General features: G+C 39.1%; 1 protein-coding gene across 2 annotated transcripts in view; it reads left to right on the top strand.

The window, feature by feature from the left end:
* Window positions 1-2,713: 2,713 nt before the first annotated feature.
* Amotl1 (angiomotin like 1) overlaps window positions 2,714-7,802 on the top strand; it is a 162,352-nt gene continuing 157,263 nt past the window's right edge. Inside the window, exon 1 of one of the 2 annotated variants that reach the window (XM_013510098.1) lies at window positions 2,714-2,858. The gene's annotated coding sequence lies outside the window, so the exon portion shown is untranslated. The remainder of the gene's footprint in view (window positions 2,859-7,802) is intronic. The other variant, XM_005414891.2, reaches the window with a different exon arrangement.

Genomic DNA, 7,802 nt, shown 5'->3' with positions numbered 1-7,802 from the left:
AGGGTCTCACTATGCAGTTCAGGCTGGCCTTGAGTTCACTTTGTAGCCCAGGCTGGTCTCAATCCTCCTGCCTCAGCCTCCCGAGTGCTGGGATTACAAATGTGTATTACCACGCCTAGCTCATCTTTCAGGTTCTTATAGTAGGGAGGAAATATGTTTACACATGTGAATCTGATTTATTTCATTTATCAGTATTGTCTCTAGGTGCACCCATTTACCTATAAAAGCCTCTAGTTTATCTTTCTTTATAACTGAGTAATACTCCATTGTATAAAAATACCACATCTGTTTTATCCATTCCTCAGCTGATGGACATTTGGGTTGTTTCCAAGATTTAGCTATTACAAATTGTGCTGCTATAAACATGGGTGCATATATATAGCTGTGGTATGATGTTTTCTGTTCTTCTGGAAAAATACCTAGAAGGGGAAAAGCTGAGTTGAATGGAACCTCTAATTCTAGTTTACCGAGGAATCTCCACACTGATTTTCACAGTGGTTGTACCAGCTACATTCCCACCTACAGTGGAGAAGTGTTCCTTTTCCCCACAGCCCTCCCAGCATTTGTTGTTGGTTGATTTCTTGGTGATAGCCATTCTTTCTGGGGTGAGATGGAATCTCAGTGTTGTTTTAATTTGCATTTTTTGAATGACTAATGATGTTGAACATTTTTTTTTGTGTATTTATTTGCCATTTGTATTTCTGCATCTGAGAAGTGTGTATTCATCTCAGATGCCTATTTTTGTATTGGGTCTTTTAATTTTGGGGGCCTGATTTTTAAAAATTCTTTATGTGTTCTAGACAGGAGCCCTGTGTCTGAGGGACAGTTGGTTAAAATTTTTTCCCAATTTGTGGGTTTTCTTTTCACGCTGTTGGTGATTTCTTTTGAAGTGCAGAAACTTTTCAATAAGATGAGATCCCAGGTGTTGATTCTTTGAAGTATTTCCTGTGGAGTTCAGTTTTTGTTCATGAACTCTCTGCCTACCCCTATGTCTTTGAGAGTTTTACCTACTTTCTTTTCCAGTAGATTTAGTGTTTCTGTTTTAATTCTTAGATCTTTGATCCATTTTGACTTTAATTTAGTTCATGGTGATAGACATGGCTCTAGTTTTAATTTTTGGCATGTGGAAAGCCAGTTTTTCCAGCACCATTTACTGAAGAGGCTATCTTTCTTCCAGTGAACATGTTGACCCCTTTGTCAAAGATAAGGTAGCTAAATGTCTCTGTGGTTGTGTGAACATCTTCTAGTCTGTTCCACTGATCTTCAGGCCTGGTTTTTTGGCAATGCCATTCTGATTTTATCACAGTAGCTTTGTTGTATAATTTCAAATTGGGGATTGTGACACCTCCTGCCTTGCCTTTGTTTCTCAGGATTGCTTTTGCTATTCTGGTTCCAGATGAATTTTAGAACTATTTTCTCTAGGTCTGTGAGATATACTAATGGTATTTTAATTGGGATTGCATTGAATCTGTACAACAATTTTGGGAGTATGGCCATTTTCTCAATGTTCGTTCTTCCTATCCACGAGGAAGGAATATCTTTGCATTTTTTGAAATCCTCTTCAATCTCTTTTTTCACAGTACTGTAATTTTGACTGTATAGATCTTTTGCTTCTTTTGTTAGATTGATTCCTAAGTATTTCAGTTTTCTGGATGCTATTGTGAAAGACATTGTTTCCATTATTTCTCTCTCAGTATGTTTGTTGTTTGTGTACAGGAATGCTATTGATTTTGAGTGTTGATTTTGTAGTCAGCTGTGCTACTGAATTTGTTGATTAATTCTAGGAGTTTTTGGTGTGTTCTGTGTAGAGTATCATGTCATCTGCCAATAAATCCAGCCAGAAATCTTGCCCAAAGTTTAGACCAAGGCATTGGCATTGACAGGAGGTACCTGGCCCACTAGATGGCCCCGCAATTGCTCCAGTCTCACCCTTAACATACAATAATGAAAAGCCCTTATTCAATGTTTCTTTTGACAAAGGTTTCTGGTAAAATGTGTGTATGTTTAGCTGATATAATAATATTAAAATTACCCCAGATTGTGTGAGTGGTGCTATATTCATCAAAAAGTAAATGGAAATCAGTTGCTTTCATTAGAAAAGCTGTCATGCTTTCTTTCTGAGAGACTCCCCCTACATTTTGCTTAAATGAACACCGTTTCCACTGTAAAGAAACACTGTTGCCACTGGTTTTTGGTATTGCCAAAAACCCAGACCTGAAGATCAGTGGAACAGACTAGGAGATGCTGACACAACCACAGAGACACTCAGCTACTCAGATAGTGACCCATCTGTCACCTTTGTGTGCCTACAGATCCACCAGCTCTGAGCACTTCTTAGCAAGATGAGCATTTCCAGCATCTTAAAGTCCGTCCTCCTGACTGGATACCTTTGCTTCCTCTCCTTGCCCCAACCTTTCCAAGAACTTTTACCTACAGTTGTCCACTACTGCTTTTCTTCCCTACAGTGCTGTTTTTCAGAGTTGGGTTCTTGGGGGATAATGATAAGACTCAAGGAAATAAGTACATGGTTTTCCTCTTTCTGGTGCCGGTTAAGATGATTGGTGCTTTGGGGCCTTGTGAGCCTCTTTGAAAACAACAGAGCTCACTGGAATTCCAGCAGCTCACCTCCTGAAGGCTGAGCGTGTCTGGGCAATGGCTGCATAATTTGGACGGAGTCATTACTGACGAGGCGGAGTTGGCTAAGCCAGGGAGTACTTGTTGCTCTTTTTAAACTCCACAGCACCAGAGATGAAGTCACATTTCTTCTTTTAAAGTGAAACAGATTTGCCCTGTGAGTCTGTCGCTTCTGTTAGAACTTAGTGCTTTTTGTACTGCTGGTCACCTGGACTTCCTCTCAGGTAAGAAAACTTTTACTTAGTGGGTTTTATCTGGAAAAGCTTAATCTGAGGAGACTTTGGAGGGCATCTCTGGGTATATTTTGAATGAATCAAGAGATACTCAATTGGATGGGGCAGATGACTGGTTCCATGGTGGCTGGTGGCCATATGGTAGAGTGGTGAACCCTGGCTGGAGATTCAGATCTGAGCAGCAGTGGTAGATGTGGAAATTTAATCTGGGCTTGGTTTGAGGGTCTCTTCTAATTGCTGTGTAAAGAGCTTTTGGTGAGGCAGCTGTGAGGGTCTTCTGTGAACTGGGGCCATCTTTACCCTCTTTGCCCTTTTAGTGACTGGCTTTGTGTTCAGATAGACCTTTACAGAGTCTTATGATTACAGTTGATGTGCAGAAAAGCAGCAGCTCTCTGAAGAGCTTGATTTGTGCTTTAGCTGGTTGGAATGCTTTCCTTCTTCCTCAGGCATGTAGCTGGAGACAAAGGGGCCCAGGATCCTTGTCCTGGCAGGCAGGCACCTTGTATAAACAATGGTTGGGCTTCTGTGGAGGGGGCACAAGTGTGCAAACACATCTTAATGCCTGTCCATACAAGTTCTTTTAAGAAAATAAGAATAATTTTTCTCATGTGTGTGTGTATGTGTGTGTGTGTCTGTCTTTGTGTAGGCAGATCCTATAAGCCCAGACACCACTGAAGTCTCCCTGAAACACTTTCTGTGAGTTACGAGTTCAATCACTGTCATTGAATCATATAGCTCTTATTAGCTTTGGATGGCTCAATAAAGACCTCTTGATTTTAAGAGAGGTGACTACAGGATGATAAACAGCTTTTAGAGAGTTGGCCCACTATCAAGTAAAAATGTTGAGGACTGCAGAGAGCCCCCTATATTTTTTAACATAGAGCTCTGTCAGGTACAGTATTTGGCACAGTCTTGAAGGGAGCAGAATCTCATTTAGATTAAGAGATGTTTGATTTACTCTAAATGCAATTGCGTACTAGCTGCCAGTGTCAGACTCACCATGTCCAAGCTGAAATCCTCACCTATAATCTGCTCCCTCTTCTGGGTTTCCCATTTCAGTTGAGAAGTACTGATTATCCACAACAGGTTTCTATATTTCACCCCTGACCTCTTCCTCACGTCTTTCACTTCTAGTTTGCCAACATGTCAAGCAGATTCAAACTCCATGTTATCTCTCAAATCTATCTAGTCCTCTTACCTCCATAAATATCATCTTAATGCAAGCCCTTATTATCCACTAGCAGGAGTATTTAAACCCTCCATCAGGGCTTCTCTGGTCTCACTTTCCTTGCAGCAGCCAGAGAAAGATGGTTCTAAAATGACTGATCAACACCTGCACCATCGAAGCAGTCATCATCTGTTGTTGTTCTCTTTGTAATGTCCTTCACACCCTTTACACCTGTACATTCCACCACTTCTACTTAGCTCAATCCAGCAATACCTGTTCTTTGCCTAAGTGACTGTACTAGCCTCTTAGCTGGTCCCTTGGTTACCAGGCTCCCTCTTACAATAAGACGATTTAAGATTCTCTTTCTAAGCTCTTAAAGGACAATTTCACCAGAACAGATACAGAAGTACTAGAATTTTTATTATTTCAAGGAAAGAGGCCAAGACAGTGGGGAAAGGTGGAAAACACAGACTATGATGGGAAGACAGATTGAAGGATGGAGAGAGTTCAGACCCTGGAGCCGTGCAGGTCTTCATTTGACTCTTGGCTCCTCTGCCTCCCTGTGTGGCTGACTCTTCTTGAGACTCATTTTCCTTTACTGCAAACTGGAAATAATAATGCTTACTTTACTAGGTGAAGAGAAAAGAACATTTATGTGAGCTCTGAAACATGACAATTGTGAGTTTTTAGTTCCTTTTCTTTTCCTTTGAAAGCCTATAATCTTTATTATATATCATGTGTATGTATAGTTATCTGCATTTAGTACAATAGCAAAGAAGAGTGGCAAAGAATTACATGAGAGCTCTCTTGAGAAAGTTACAGTTATTTAAGAAGATAAGGTCAACTGAAATAGCACAAAACATCTATAACCACAAGCAGTCCGGGACTGTAATGAGTGCCAGTGGAGTACATGAGCAGGAAGGGTGTGAGTGAGCAAGTTTCTGGATAGCTGCAGAAAGAGTGTACATAGGTCTACATTAAGCAATTTCAGATTTAGGCTCCTTGACAATTTAAAAATCATTGGCTTCTCTGATACTGAAGTTTCCCAAAAGACTATATATTTTCAGAGTGATTTAAGGACACATAGATTAACATTTAAAGAGATATGATTCATGCGTTCATTCGTTCATTCATCAATCAAGCATTGATTGAGGGCTGGGTCCTACACTATAGAAATTCTTTGCTATTTTTCTCCTTCTCTTTAATCTGTGCTGAGTTTACAGACTCGCTTGGTCAACAGAATGAGAAGAAAATGATACTTTGAGACAATCAGGGCTGTGTTTTAAGAAAGAAGGAATCCAACCAGAGATTACTTTGCCCTTTTGTATTCTCTGGCTTAACACCACTAAAGGAGCAAATACTTTCATTTAAAAAGTCTTTATTTATTTTGCCTTTATTTTCAAAGAATAGCTATGAAGAACAGCCTCACTGAATAAATTATTGTTTGGAAAAAAGCATGAGAAAGAGACTCAGTTACTTTGCTAATGAACTTTACCATTATTAAAGAGTCAGTGGGAAAAAGATGCCTTCCACACACATGCATACTTCTCAATCTTTGCCCTGCATCACCTGCCCACCTAATTCTCTCCAAGTGAAGTTGTGCTGAAGAGTTACCTTTCCTTGTCTGCTGGCCCCACGCCATCTTCCCATGGACTTTAGAAGCGAGGAGAAGAGAGGAAATGTGAAGTCAAGGAACTTTCCTGAGGCCTGGTAAAATGTAGCTGAGAAAAGAGCAGCAGAAGGATTGAAAACAAGTTTTAGAGAAGCCACAAGGATTACTGGTGAAAAGCATGAATTTTGAAACTGAATGATCTATGTTCTAATCTAGACTTTCACATTTTTTAGGTGGCTGGTGGTGACTAGACATGCCTAGTCTCAGTTTCCTCATCATTAAAATCTGGATAATAATTCCTTTGTACAAAGTTCTTTTTTTTGCACAAAATTCTTGAGATTAAATGAGAAGAAATTTGTAGAATGCCTAATGATTGCACATACTGTCTAATACATGCATGTTAAATAAGCAGCCAATGTTGGCAACAGTGAGAGTGCGGGGGTACTATTGATGGTTCTGTTGTTATAATCCCAAGTCACAGGCTACCTGGCAAATCCAAAGTTTCGATTAGTTAGAAGTTTCAAGGTGTACCTTCAACAAACACCTATATCCAACTTAATACGGACACTCAGAGCGTCTATTCTGTGCGCTTCTTACTGCCCCAAGCACGTTTCCAAAGGCTGTAGAAGCATCGCTGTGGAACGTGAACTGAGATCATGCTTTCTGATTGCTTGTGCACCCTCTTCTTCCCTTCTATTATAGCAGGCTGCTGAGAGGGTCAGAACTCAATACATTTTTAATATTAGCATTTGCAAAATCCTATTAAAGAAGAAACTGAAATGGAGGGACTATTGCAAGAATCCTGAGCCTAGAATGCTTCAAAAATTTTAGGTTTCCCAGCTTATAGTTGCCACCACTTTGGTAAGACACTCAGGGCGAAGGATAAAATCACTCTTGAGAGCAAGATGTGAATATTCAGCTCTATTCCTTTATTCATTATCTTATAAATAAGAAATTTTAATTTATGAATTGATCTTTGGCAAACAGGTTCAATTAAATTTATTGTTAGTCTAGTCATATGGGGCTTTTAAACCAAAAATGATACGAACATTCTGGCTACAAAGAATAGCTGATCTGAGTATTTTAGATGTTTATTACAAAATATTTATAGATTTTTGAGTCCATGTCCACCTCACTCAGCCTCCCCTATTGTTAACATTTTTATAAATATAGAACAATATCAAAATAAAAAAACTGATATTGATACAATCTTCAACCTTTATTCAGATTTTGATACAATGTATGTAATTGTGGGCAACTACTTGCAACTTTTATCGTATTCACTTCATGTAATTACCGTGATAACAGAAATACAAAAATATAGTATTACTACAAGGATTCTTTGCACTACTCCTTTGTACCTCTTTCTGTTTCTAATCCTTTGGGATGGTTAATCTGTCATCAATATGTTATTTCAAAAGTGTTATGTAAATGGGATCGTATAGTATATGACCTATGATAGTGGGTTTTTGCACCCACCGTGATATCCTTGAGGTCTATCCGAGTAGCTGCGTGTATCACTGTTGGTTCTTTGTTGTCAGTGTGTAATATTGTGTGCTACGGCTGCACCACAGTTTACTTAAGCCGTCACTCATTTACCCACGGAGGACATTTGGAGAGTTTCCTTTTTTTTGTTTATTACAAATAAAGCTGGTATGAGCATTGCTGAACAAGTTTCTGCATGAACATAAGTTTGCATTTCTCCAGGATGAATGCTCTTTCTGGGTCTTTTTTGTTTGTTTGTTTTTCTCCGGTACCGGGAACCGAACTCACGACCTTGCGCTTGCCAGGCAGGCGCTTTGCCGCTGAGCTAAATCCCCAGCCCCTCTTTCTGGATCTTAAAGTAAGGCCATTTGCAGTTTTAAAAGAAACTGCCAAACTATTTTTTAAGTGAGTCTAACATTTTATAATGCCACTAGGAATGTGTAAGTAATGAAATTTCTCTGTTTATTTGCCATCATTTGGTGTTATCACTTTTTTATTTTAGTCATCCTAATAGATAGGTAGTAATATCATATTGTGGTTTTAATTTTCATTTTCTAATGGCCAATATTGTTGGATGACACCTGTTAATGCAGTTGTTATTTGTGAATTCTTTCAGTGAAATGTGTATTCTTGTATTTTCTCTATTTCCTAACTGGCAATTTTTAACTAT

This window comes from Chinchilla lanigera, unplaced genomic scaffold, assembly GCF_000276665.1.
Source record: "Chinchilla lanigera isolate Chin_1 unplaced genomic scaffold, ChiLan1.0 scaffold00204, whole genome shotgun sequence".
Taxonomy (NCBI): Eukaryota; Metazoa; Chordata; class Mammalia; order Rodentia; family Chinchillidae; genus Chinchilla; species Chinchilla lanigera.
The sequence above is the reverse complement of the archived record's forward strand: the minus strand, read 5'-3'. Positions and strand labels throughout refer to the sequence as shown.